The 14,394-nt window shown below is 41.4% G+C and overlaps 2 long non-coding RNA genes across 2 annotated transcripts in view; one reads left to right on the plus strand and one right to left on the minus strand.

The window, feature by feature from the left end:
* The first annotated feature begins 752 nt into the window (after positions 1-752).
* LOC149456211 (uncharacterized) overlaps positions 753-14,394 on the plus strand; it is a 28,982-nt gene continuing 15,340 nt past the window's right edge. Inside the window, exon 1 of the long non-coding RNA XR_016313944.1 lies at positions 753-877. This is a non-coding gene — a long non-coding RNA (uncharacterized LOC149456211). The remainder of the gene's footprint in view (positions 878-14,394) is intronic.
* Positions 2,217-8,884, minus strand: LOC149456212 (uncharacterized). Its single transcript, XR_016313945.1, has 2 exons — positions 7,705-8,884; positions 2,217-3,908 (listed from the first exon to the last, which is right to left on the minus strand). It is a non-coding gene; the product is annotated as an uncharacterized LOC149456212 (long non-coding RNA).

The following is a 14,394-nucleotide window of genomic DNA, read 5'->3' on the forward strand; positions in this document are numbered from 1 at the left end:
GTTGTCACTTTTTTGTACAGTTGGTTGAATCTGATGCAAGGACACACTATATGCCTTCGGCTGCCATTGTGCTCTTGCTGGGCGTCCCGTGCGTCTGTGTAAAAACGTTAAAAACCGATTTTTTACCATAATGCATTTCTTGCTTTAGGCCCCTTTCAGACGGGGCGGACCCGCTTGCTTAGCGGGGGGATCTCTGCACTGATCCCCGCTGAGCAAGAGGATGACAGGTCGGTGTCTGCTCTGCTGATGCAGAGCAGACAGAGACACAGCCCGCTGTTTTCTATGGGGCGCCTGTCTGTTTCCACCCGACTGTCATCCGATCCTCCATACGCATGGAGAACAGATCTCCATCTGTCTGTTTTTAGCATACAGGATCTGATCAGATGCCGGCGGGTGTCAGCGGACACATGTCTGACGATACCAGCTGCTCCATAGAGAGCTATGGATGGTCCAATCGGGCCCGCCTGAAAGACTGACCCAATCGGACCGTCAGTGTAAAAGTGGCCTTAAGGTAAAAAAAATGTTTTCTATCCCTCTCTTCCCATTCACACAGGGCAAGGGGAGGACAGAGGGGAGAAGAGATCCAGCACTGTGCACGGCTGCATCTCTTCTCCCCTCTCTTCCTCTTCACACAGCACTCGAGCAGCAGCGGGAGCCAATGCTGCTGTCAATCAAATGCAGTGAGGAGAAAGTGGTGATGGTGGGGGGCTAAGTCCCGCTGTGTAAGTCTATGGAGCGCAGCTTGGGAGCGTGCAGACACTGTGTGCCTCCATAGCAAATGGTTTGCTATGGGGACACACAAAGAAGAGGAGGATCCAGAAGTGCCTCAGTTGGACCCAGGAACAAGGCCGCTCTATGCAAAAGCATTACAGAGCAGGTGAGTATAACATGTTTGTTATTTAAATTTTTTCTTTTTTACTTTATTAACCACCTCCCGTCCGGCCGTTGTATATAAACGGCCGGACGGTGGCACTGCAGGGTCGGGTGGCCGTCTATAAACGGCCTCCCCGCACCCTGCTTGTGCTCGCTCCCTGGGAGCGCGTAGCACCGCGATCCGGTGCCCGCTGTGTGAAACATCGATCGTCGGACGGGACCTCTGTGTGAGGTCCCGATCATGTGATCACTGATTGGCCAATCAGTGATCACATGCAAAGTAGTAAGCAAGATGTCACTTCTGACATCATTGCTTACTACGTGTGAAATCTGTGAATGATCACAGAGGTCACATGGTACAAGGCTATTCACAAAAGCCTTGTACCATGTGACAAGCTGTGACCAATCACAGCTCACTCAGTACTTCTCAATGAGTGCAAGAATGCAGACAGAGAGAAGGAGAAATGATTGCTTTTACATCCTATATGGGTGTAAAAGCAATCAGTGTAAAAAAAAAAAAAAAAAAAAAATCTTCATCACCCCCCACAAGTAGTACAGTGTCACCATGGTGACACTGTACTGCCAGGGTGACAGTATGTAAAAAAAATAATATAAAAAAATAAAATAAAAATGTTTAAAAATTTTAATTTTTGCTTATAAACTAATTTGGATTTTTTTTTTTTTTTACTAAAAAGATAACGGAATAAATTTTGGCTAAGATTTATGATGAAATATTATTTATTTGCAAAATTTTATAAAAAAAAAAACTTTTTTTCAAAATTTTTGGACATTTCATTTACATAGCAAAAAAAATACAAATCCCAGCGGTGAATAAATACCACCAAAATAAAGCTTTATCTGTCTCAAAAAAATGGTAAAAAATTCATTTGGGTACAGTGTTGCATGACTGCGCAATTGTCATTCAAAGTGTGATAGCGCTAAAAGCTGAAAATTTCCCTAGACAGGAAGGGGGTGAAAGTGTCCGGACAGGAAGGGGGTGAAAGTGTCCGGACAGGAAGGGGGTGAGAGTGTCCGGACTGGAAGGGGGTGAGAGTGTCCGGACTGGAAGGGGGGGAAAGTGTCCGGACTGGAAGGGGGTGAGAGTGTCCGGACTGGAAGGGGGGGAAAGTGTCCAGACTGGAAGGGTGGGAAAGTGTCCGGACAGGAAGGGGGTGAAAGTGTCCGGACTGGAAGGGGGGTGAAAGGGGGTGAAAGCGTCCGGACTGGAAGGGGGTGAAAGTGTCCGGACTGGAAGGGGGGTGAAAGGGGGTGTTGGATTTTTAGACACATATAATACTTCTTCTAGTGTCTTGAGGCGATTATGAATGAAAGAGCCATTGAAATAAAAAATGAAGTGTGATTTTATTCTATCACACAATGGTGTCAAATAACAATGTAAAGCGTATTATGAACAGTTCCATGTAGATAAAACTATTGTAAAAATGACAACTACTAGGTTTAAAACAAAGTCACCATTATCTGTCATGGCTGTCCTGGCCATGTGCGATGCTCCATGTCCTTGTCCTTAATGCTGTCCTTCTAGACTTTGTAAAGAAGCCGGAAGTAGATGGAGATGATGATCTGGTCTTGCAGCACCTGTTCCAGCATCTCAGACGTGTGTATGCTAGAGTGTCATGTTAGTGTGTGAGTGAGTGTGTGTTCCCCTGTCTCTGTGTCTCATGCACTTTTAAGAGGCAAATGTACGTCATACTTCGTGATCTTAATACCTTCTATGGAAAGTATTACTGCTTAGCAAAGCCAATTCATAAAAGGGAAAGATGCTATACATATGATGTTTGATGGACAGGAACATATGTATGCTGATGTACCAATGATGTAACCCTCAGCTATATATAAAGAATAATTATAGCTTAAGAACATATCAATGTATAATCACTAAACTATATATGTATCAGTGTTAGAAACGTATACTAAATACACACAGATTATTATTAAAATACGTACTGTAATAGTAAATCACTTCTAATAACCTTGACATAACTACCAAATACTTTTAACCAACTATCTCTAAATATAGTCTACTCAACTTTCAACTGGTATATACTATTTCAGCTTAACTTGTATATCTTTTGGTCTCAGCTATAATTGAAGAATAGTAAATACTACCATTTGTCACAGACCACTTACATATATTAATATTAATTATGACTACTCATAAAAACCAAATATTTTGCAAGCTTGCCATCAATATAAATGCCGAATCATAATTTAGATTTAACATTTCCCCCCTATTATGATTAGTCTAAAATTAATGCCAAATCAATGCACACTTCATTCATGTCCCATACACACCGTCTTATACCAAATGATCGTATATATTCCTCATAACTGGACCAATCAAAATAACTTTCCTTCAAAACTCTATACCTAATCTTTAGTTTCTCTTCCTAAAAATTCTTAATCATAATGTTAATTGATATATGATAATAGTAATAATAATAATAATAATAATAAAAATAATTAAATGATGTAATAATAATTAATGTATTATATTTCCATATTTGTATAATATTTTAACGCTCCGGAAATATACTTTCCATTCTAAAATGTGTCATAAGTTTATATTGCTCCTATAAGAGTAATATATTTCTTGAATCTTTTAACAAAAGATATTCTAATAACTGGAATAACTCTATGAAGTTTTAACCAAAAAATATTCCATATATGAATATGTAAAAAATAAAAAATAATAATAATAATATTATCCCAATATGAATGTAAGTATCGGAATAAAAGGATCATTAAAATGTATATGTGACCTATAACAATATTATCAATAATAAATGATTTTATCATTAATAAATAGATTTCCTCTTGATGAATCTTTTCTTCATGCTATGTCTATATAATATCTTCTTTAAGTTCTGTAAAGTAGAAACATTTTTGTTGAACGCGATAAATCAGTCACAAGTGTGAAGTATTGAGTTCTTGTTCAATCTTCTTTAACGTCCAAATTCCTTAAAGTTGGCTTGTAGGAGATTGTTACGCTTCATGTTTGATTTTAGATGTCATTTCTGTAAAGAAATGCAGTATCATTACTTTGGCACAAACATTGCATTATTCTTGCACCTATTTCAACAAATATGAAAGATTATGGAAGATTATGGAACAATCAGTGTATGAGTTTGAAACACATATTGTGAAGTATCATTACTTCCTATTTCCTTTTACAGAAAACTTCTATATATCAATCAAAATACTGTCCTAATCCTGTCTAAGATTACCTAAACTAGAATACAAAAGTAGTGTGTTATTTAGGTATGACAGGACGCAATATTTCATCATAGGTCATGACCGCAAAACCCTGTTTTATTAAACAAAGAAAGGTTTTGTATCACCCCAGAGATGACAAAGGTTTATGCCTTTGTTCTCATCCCTATAACTTTAGAAATATGCGTAACTGTTTTCTGTGCTGATGTCATTACTCTAGTGTTAGAGTGTTCTTCAATAATACATGTGTTGCTGTGAATGTGAGGTAGAGACTTGTCTGATGCAGCTGTACCTATCACAATGTGTTTGGCTAACAGTGCTCTTATCCACTGAGGATACTTTTCACGGCATTCTCTGAATGTATCTTCCTCAAGAATTCTTCTTAGTGAACTGTCAGGAGACTGTAATATGATACTATGTGACTTTACTGTGCTTTGTGAAGCTTTGATTGCATAAAAGAAACTCAACAGTTGTTGTGCCTCTGATGTCAAAGTTCTTTCCAATAGTGATAAATTTCTGGAGAAGTAACTAATTAGTCTCTCATTACCTTCTTTTAATTGAGACAAAGTTACTGAAATTGCATTATCAGATACATGAGTTTTCACAACAAAAGGAGCATTGGAACAAACCTCAATTGTACTTAATGCTGGCGCATTCTGCAAATCCTTTTTCAACACTTTTAAAGCATTATTCTCATTTGGACCCCATTGGTCAACTAAGTTATTTTTACTCTTCAAAAGATGATGTAATGGCTTAACTTTCTCTGCGAAACCATGTATAAACTCTTTGCAATGATTTATGTTTTTCAAAAATTGTTGCAATGCTTTATGAGTTGTAGGAACTGGAAAGGCAGTGATAGCTCTGACTGTTTCATGTAATAATTGTCTCTTTCCTTGACTGATCTGCATGTGAAAGCATTTCACCTGACTTTTCATCAACTGAACTCTTTCCGGGTTTAATTTAAGACCTGCATCCTGTAACAACATAAATAGCTCAGACAAAAGAGTAATATGTTCGTTAACATTCTGCGTACTTAGCATAATTGTATTTACATGCTGAAAAATGCATTCTGGCCTTGAAAATTGTGATAGAATTTTTTCTATGGACTCATGGACTATACCATCACTGATGTCTAAACCAGCTACTAATCGAGTGAATGGATAGGTCTCTTTCTGAAACTTAAAAGCTAACTTATATTGACAACTTTTAGCTAAGGGGATCGAAAAATGACTGTTATCGATTTCCAAAACAGAAAACACTTTGGATTCGGCCTTTAAATGTAACTTGATATTAGAATGATCAGGAACAACTGCTTTGTTATTTGTAATATGTTTATTCAGTGTCCTGAAATCAACTGACAAAGAATATGAATTGTCAGCATTTTTGATAGGCCAAATACAGTTATTTACTACTGATTGTGTTTTCTTTACAATGCCAAGTTGTACAAACTCTTGAATAATGGCAGAAAGTGGTCCTATTGATTCTTGTGGTAACTCATACTGATTAAGGGGTATAGGATCTTTACCCTCAATATTCAATTCTGTATCTTTCAAAGTTCCTATGTCATTTTTAAATTTTGACCACAAACTTGGAAAACGTTCTACCAATTCTTGTAAAGCACAATCACCATCAATATCAGGCCATTTTTGTGCTGTAGACATTTTAGAGTTGAAACCAACATCACTGTATATAGAAGGATCCATTAACATTGATTTGGGCCTAGATGGATTCCTCCAAATAACTTTAGTCGGAATATCAATAATCCACTTTTGCTTATTGATAAAATCAATGCCAAGAATATTCTCGGTGGCATTACTATACCAAATATCAATGTTAGTTTTCACTAGCCCAGGTATTTCAAATGTTACATTAGGCACCTGTCTAGCAGTGGAATGACCTGTATTATTAAAACCTTTTATTTTACACATGGGTGAATTTGGTTTCACAGGTACGTTTTCTCTGGTCAGATTAATCTCAGATCCGCTGTCAATTAGGAATCTGATCTTTTTACCATTTAGTAATCCGTCTATAAAAGGCCTTCCATTGTCATCCAATACAATTGGAGCGACAAATTCTAACGATATCGGGGATGAATGTGGACGTGATTCTATTTTTGGAACTGGTAATAAACCATTTCTGTCAGTGACAGCCCTTCTCACCCTGTTGTCAGAACAGTTGTTTCTAGTCAAAGTGTGAATTTGTTTAACTGATGAGGCATAAGGCAATTCAGTTAAACTTTCATCATTCAACAACACAGCAGGTTGTACAAAAGCTGCTTTTTCACTTTTTATGTCCAGTTTCTTTATTTGTGCTTCAAATTTAAACTTCCAACAATGGCGCCTGATATGACCTTGTTTATGACAGTGAAAACATGTGGTATCCTCATTATGACTCGCTTGCTTGCATCTGTCGTTGTCATTCTTACTGGGACCTGTAGTTCCTGGCAGAACTGTAATCTGACTATTTTTGTCACTTTGAAGCGCAGCCACCTCATAAATGATATTGCTATTTTTCAATGTTCTCCTTATTCTATCAATGAAACTTACTATATCATTCAAATTTTGTTTTTCCTCGGCTATGACAATGGTTACTGGGTCTAAATATGTGAATTTCTTTACAAAAGCTTTGATCATAGCTGAGTCTTCCTCATTTTCTACTCCAAATATAATTTTATATGCTTTGGAAAACTTGCTTTTAAATTCAAAAGGGTCTTCGTCAGCAGTAGTCTGCAGTAAGTCGAGCATTTCTACAGAAGGTACGTCTTCACCTGTTGAACATAACAGCAATTGTCGCAGTCTGTCTGTCGCGTCATTATGTTTTTTCTGATCTTTATCGTTAACAACAGAATTTTTAATTCGAGACATAAATTTAATTGGGAGCCACATCGGAAATAAATAATTTATGTCATGATCTGAAATCTGATGGCATTTGACATGCATTTCATATACTTCCATGTTGCTATAGATATCTTTATCTGGATCATAAGCAGGAATGTCTTTTAAAACTTTCATTAATTGATTATGTATTTGCAACTTAAGTTTTGCAGTTTTACATAACAATTCTTTATGTTTAATTTGTGTTTCGTCATCAGAGTCAATATCCGAACTTTCAGAGATAGCGGACAGGCGTGGCTCTGGTTTTGAATCACTCTGTTTGTCATCTGTGTTTATCATGGCAACCTGTTTACTGTCATTCTGCAGTCTTAACAAAAGATTTGTCTCTGAGTCAATTTGTTCCTCAAGATTTTCTATGTAATTACAGAAAATGTCACAGTTTGGGCAACTAGGAGCATCTTGAGACAAATTTTCATGCTGTACAGTGCTACATTCTGTCTGTTTTAATGTACAAGTTTTTTTAACAGATAAATCAACATTCAAAATCATTTTGTTGAATATTCTTACTAAATTTAAGATGTTAGATATCTTTTTACGTTGTCTGTGCACAGTAAATCTAGATTTATCTATCTGAATATTGACCTGTAAACATTCATTATACATGTAGTGCCATAGCTGACTGTCTTCAGGATATAAAGAAACATCTTTAAATTCTAACTTGCTTTCATTAACTAAGTCATCAATAAATTCCATAATTGTTACTCACCGTAATCAGAAGATTTTCTCGTTTGACCCGGCTCAATCACTGGAATTCTCGTCAAAGTCTGTTTAATCGCCTGTTCTGCTAGGTACTTTTCACCGTGTTTTTCCCAAAACTTGACAATCACAGAATCGTGCGTTTTTCCCCCTTAACAAGGTATGGGAAAAACCGTAGAAAAAACGTTCGGCGGTGGCTGGCTCACCAAAATGTTAGATTTTTAGACACATATAATACTGCTTCTAGTATCTTGAGGCGATTATGAATGAAAGAGCCATTGTAATAAAAAATGAAGTGTGATTTTATTCTATAACACAATGGTGTCAAATAAACAATGTAAAGCGTATTATGAACAGTTCCATGTAGATACAACTACTGTAAAACTGACAAACGAAAGTTCAAAGAAAAAGTCACCATTATCTGTCATGGCTGTTCGGTCTTTGCCATGTGCTCCATGCTCCATGCTGTCCTTCCAATGACTTAGTGAAGGAGGAGAAGACGGATGTGACTAAATTGTAGCTGGAAGTGATCTCAGTATGCACCTGTTGCAGCTTCTCAGACGTGTGTATGCAGGAATCATGTAGCTTGTGTGTATCAGAGAGAGTGTGTGTGAGCGTGAGTGTGTGTCTTGTCCGTTCCGATGGTCTTTTATGAGGCAAATGTACGTCATAGTTAGTGATCATAATACCTTCTATGGAAAGTATTACTGCTTAGCAAAGCCAATTCATAAAAGGGAAAGATGCTATACATATGATGTTTGATGGACAGGAACATATGTATGCTGATGTACCAATGATGTAACCCTTAGCTATATATTTAAAAGATAGTATAGCTTAAGAATATATCAATGTATAATCACTAAACTATATATGTATCAGTGTTAGAGACGTATACTAAATATACACAGAAAATACGTAATGTAATAGTAAGTCACTTCTAATAACCTTGACATAACTACCAAATACTTCTAACCAACTATCTCTAAATATAGTCTACTCAACTTTCAACTGGTATATACTATTTCAGCTTAACTTGTATATCTTTTGGTCTCAGCTATAATTGAAGAATAGTAAATACTACCATTTGTCACAGACCACTTACACATATTAATATTAATTATGACTAATCATAAAAACCAAATATTTTGCAAGCTTGCCATCAATATAAATGCCGAATCATAATTTAGATTTAACATCCCCCAAATGTCAGGACAGTACAGATATCCCCCAAATGTCAGGACAGTACAGATATCCCCCAAATGTCAGGACAGTACAGATATCCCCCAAATGTCAGGACAGTACAGATATCCCCCAAATGTCAGAACAGTACAGATATCCCCCAAATGTCAGGACAGATATCCCCCAAATGTCAGAACAGTACAGATATCCCCCCAAATGTCAGGACAGTACAGATATCCCCCCAAATGTCAGGACAGTACAGATATCCCCCCAAATGTCAGGACAGTACAGATATCCCCCAAATGTCAGGACAGTACAGATATCCCCAAATGTCAGAACAGTACAGATATCCCCCAAATGTCAGGACAGATATCCCCCAAATGTCAGAACAGTACAGATATCCCCCCAAATGTCAGGACAGTACAGATATCCCCCCAAATGTCAGGACAGTACAGATATCCCCCCAAATGTCAGAACAGTACAGATATCCCCCCAAATGTCAGGACAGTACAGATATCCCCCCAAATGTCAGGACAGTACAGATATCCCCCAAATGTCAGGACAGTACAGATATCCCCCAAATGTCAGGACAGTACAGATATCCCCCCAAATGTCAGGACAGTACAGATATCCCCCCAAATGTCAGAACAGTACAGATATCCCCCCAAATGTCAGGACAGTACAGATATCCCCCAAATGTCAGGACAGTACAGATATCCCCCAAATGTCAGGACAGTACAGATATCCCCCAAATGTCAGGACAGTACAGATATCCCCAAATGTCAGGACAGGACAGATATCCCCCAAATGTCAGAACGGTACAGATATCCCCCCAAATGTCAGGACGGTACAGATATCCCCCAAATGTCAGGACGGGACAGATATCCCCCCAAATGTCAGGACTGGACAGATATCCCCCCAAATGTCAGGACTGGACAGATATCCCCCAAATGTCAGGACGGGACAGATATCCCCCCAAATGTCAGGACGGGACAGATATCCCCCAAATGTCAGGACGGGACAGATATCCCCCCAAATGTCAGGACGGGACAGATATCCCCCCAAATGTCAGGACGGGACAGATATCCCCCCAAATGTCAGGACGGGACAGATATCCCCCAAATGTCAGGACGGGACAGATATCCCCCCAAATGTCAGGACGGGACAGATATATCCCCCAAATGACCCCTTTTTGCAGAGTAGACAGTCCGACGTACTTCATAACAGGCATGGCGAGTTTTTTGAAGTTGTATTATTTTTTTGTCATAATTTTACGGAAAATAAAAAAATTAAAATGTTCACTATTTTTTTTTACATCCTGTCACCAGTGCAGTACAGCGTCATCATGTAACTGGCATGGCGGTGATCAGGGACACTGAGTGGGGACAGTATGAAAAAAAATATATATATATATTTGTTTTTTATTTTTAATTTTTTATTAAATTTTTTTTATTTTTTTTTAAGATTTTTTTTCATATTTCACTATGACCAAAGTAGTACAATGTTACCATAGTAACATTGTACTACTTTGGGGAAGTGATCAGTATTTTTTTTTTTTGACACAATTTGCTTATAGCAAAGAATTACTTTGCTATTGCTATGGTTTACTATAAGCAAGCATTTACCTGAATGACATCGATTCATTCAGTTTTTGTTTTTTTTTTGTGCTTAGCTGTGATTTGGTCACAGCTAATCACATGACATGTGCATGTGACCTGCTGTGACCATTCACAGGTAGGCACTAGTATACAATGGATGGCATGAATGAAGCCATCCATTGTATACAACTGTCATGTGACCTGCTGTGATTGGTCACAGTTGCATACAATGGATGGGCTGCTAATGGTTAAAGGGTCCCTGGTGATCCTGCCATGAAGGTCACTTCCTGTCATAGGGTGACAACACTCTCCAAAATGTGCTTTTTTTGTTGTCACCCTGTTGCACAAGCTTCCAATGGGCATTTCAATACACATTTAAATCTGCAGTTATTATTAACCGCTTCCTGTCCGCCCTATAGCAGAAATACTGCTACAGGGTGGCACGGGTGCGCAAAATCACGGGTGTATATATGCGTGATTTTGCATTTCTGGGTAGGGGGCGCATGCGCCCTACCTGCGCCGCCATTTGTGTCGATCACCAGGTCCCGGGCGGTGATTGCTCGCCGGCGCCTTGTGATTTCCGATTTCCAATGGGGAGGAGGACTGTTTTGTTTACTAACAGTCCTACTCCCTGTCAGCTCGGGCACACTGCACAGCCATCCAGAGCAGTGTGATTACAGTGAAGCACACAGCCCACATAGTAAAACACTTCCTGCACACAGTTAACCCTTTGATTGCCCCACATGTTAACCCCTTCCTGCCCAGTGCCATCAGTAGTGTCAGTGCTTTTTTTTTTTTCTTAGCACTGATCACTGTATTGGTGTCACTGAGGATGTCAGTGACACCAAGTCAGTTCCCACTCGGTGTCAGAATGCCCGCTGCAGGCCCGCTATAGGTCACTGATCGCCGGCATTACTAGTAAAAAAAAAAAATCCCAGTATCTATACCGCCATTTGTAAACGCTATAACTTTCACGTAAACAAATTAATTTACACGTATTGGGATTTTTTTTTTAGCAAAGACACGGAGCAGAATATATTTTGGTATAAATTTGACAAAATTTTATTTTTCAAATATTTTTACTGGACATATTTAATAGCAAAAAGTCCAAAATATTGTTTTTTTCCCTCAAAAGTGTGGTTTTTTTTTATAACACAAAAAATACAAACCGCACAGACGATCAAATACCATCGAAAGAAAGGTCTATTTGTGGGAGAAAAGGACATAAGTTTCAATTGGGTGCAGCGTTGCATGACCGCGCAATTGTCAGTTAAAGTACCGCAGCGCCGTAACGCAAAAAATGGCCTGGTCAGGACCTGCACTAGTTGCAGCCAGGCACCGGGTCCGGCTCGCACTAGTTGCAGCCAGGCACCGGGTCCGGCTCGCACTAGTTGCAGCCAGGAGGGCGAGGAGTTAAAATATTACTTGGTGATCCTGCCATGAAGGCCACTTCCTGTTGTAGGGTGACAACACTCTCCAACTTGTGCTCTTGTGTTGTCACCATTGCACAAGCTTCCAAATGGTCATTTCAACACACATTTAAATCTGCCGTTATCATTAAAATATTTCCGGTGATCGTGCAACGATTTCGAGACACTTCGAGACAAAATCAAGGTATGGCAAAAACTAGTGATGGGAGAGTGCATGTGATCAGCAGAGGGACAATCCAGGCACAGGTCAGGGGTTCTGCATCCTCGTAGAGTAGAAAGAAAACTCCTCCTACCAGCATTAACCAGTGCTCTGCCGGACACTGATAGAAGTCACAAGACTGCTATATACTGCTGATGAGAAAAGGGATTTAGCAGTTTATATTTACTAAAATAATTGCATTTCCATGTATTGTGTACTGTGGGAGAGCGGATATAGTGAATGCGGGGTCCGGGGAGAGCGGATATAGTGAATGCGGGGTCCGGGGAGAGCGGATATAGTGAATGCGGGGTCCGGGGAGAGCGGATATAGTGAATGCGGGGTCCAGGGAGACCAGATATAGTGAATGCGGGGTCCGGTGAGAGCGGATATAGTGAATGCGGGGTCCAGGGAGACCAGATATAGTGAATGCGGGGTCCGGGGAGAGCAGATATAGTGAATGCAGGGTCCGGGGAGAGCGGATATAGTGAATGCGGGGTCCGGGGAGAGCAGATATAGTGAATGCAGGGTCCGGTGGAGACCTGATATAGAGAATGCGGGGTCCGGGGAGACCAGATATAGTGAATGCGGGGTCCGGGGAGAGCGGATATAGTGAATGCAGGGTCCGGGGAGACCGGATATAGAGAATGCGGGGTCCGGGGAGACCAGATATAGTGAATGCGGGGTCCGGGGAGACCAGATATAGTGAATGCAGGGTCCGGGGAGAGGGGATATAGTGCATCCGGGGTCCGGGGAGAGCGGATATAGTGAATGCGGGGTCCGGGGAGAGCGGATATAGTGAATGCAGGGTCCGGGGAGAGGGGATATAGTGAATGCGGGGTCCGGGAGACCAGATATAGTGAATGCAGGGTCCGGGGAGACCAGCTATAGTGAATGCAGGGTCCGGGGAGAGCGGATATAGTGAATGCAGGGTCCGGGGAGAGCGGATATAGTGAATGCGGGGTCCGGGGAGAGCGGATATAGTGAATGCGGGGTCCGGGGAGAGCGGATATAGTGAATGCGGGGTCCGGGGAGAGCGGATATAGTGAATGCGGGGTCCGGGGAGAGCGAATATAGTGAATGCGGGGTCCGGGGAGAGCGGATATAGTGAATGCAGGGTCCAGGGAGACCGGATATAGTGAATGCGGGGTCCGGGGAGAGCAGATATAGTGAATGCAGGGTCCGGGGAGACCGGATATAGAGAATGCGGGGTCCGGGGAGACCAGATATAGTGAATGCGGGGTCCGGGGAGACCAGATATAGTGAATGCAGGGTCCGGGGAGAGGGGATATAGTGAATCCGGGGTCCGGGGAGAGGGGATATAGTGAATCCGGGGTCCGGGGAGAGCGGATATAGTGAATGCAGGGTCCGGGGAGAGGGGATATAGTGAATGCGGGGTCCGGGGAGACCAGATATAGTGAATGCGGGGTCCGGGGAGACCAGATATAGTGAATGCGGGGTCCGGGGAAAGGGGATATAGTGAATGCGGGGTCCGGGGAGACCAGCTATAGTGAATGCAGGGTCCGGGGAGACCAGCTATAGTGAATGCAGGGTCCGGGGAGAGCGGATATAGTGAATGCGGGGTCCGGGGAGAGCGGATATAGTGAATGCGGGGTCCGGGGAGAGCGGATATAGTGAATGCAGGGTCCGGGGAGAGCGGATATAGTGAATGGGGGGTCCGGGGAGAGCGGATATAGTGAATGGGGGGTCCGGGGAGTGCAGATATAGTGAATGCGGGGTCCGGGGAGACCAGATATAGTGAATGCAGGGTCCGGGGAGAGGGGATATAGTGAATCCGGGGTCCGGGGAGAGCGGATATAGTGAATGCGGGGTCCGGGGAGAGCGGATATAGTGAATGCGGGGTCCGGGGAGAGGGGATATAGTGAATGCGGGGTCCGGGGAGACCAGATATAGTGAATGCGGGGTCCGGGGAGACCAGATATAGTGAATGCGGGGTCCGGGGAGAGGGGATATGGTGAATGCGGGGTCCGGGGAGACCAGCTATAGTGAATGCAGGGTCCGGGGAGAGCGGATATAGTGAATGGGGGGTCCGGGGAGTGCAGATATAGTGAATGCGGGGTCCGGGGAGACCGGATATAGTGAATGCGGGGTCCGGGGAGACCGGATATAGTGAATGCGGGGTCCGGGGAGTGCAGATATAGTGAATGCGGGGTCCGGGGTTTAGTAACACTTTAAGTCATGCAGTATTTTAGTAGTGAATACATTTTAATGGCCTTTAATGGCCCCCCAGTCTTGGTCCGTAGGGTTCAATATTGAGTTGGCCCCGCCCTTTCCAC

Source organism: Staurois parvus, unplaced genomic scaffold, assembly GCF_062004578.1.
Source record: "Staurois parvus isolate SC_StPar_1 unplaced genomic scaffold, SC_StPar_1.0 ptg000370l, whole genome shotgun sequence".
Taxonomy (NCBI): domain Eukaryota; kingdom Metazoa; phylum Chordata; class Amphibia; order Anura; family Ranidae; genus Staurois; species Staurois parvus.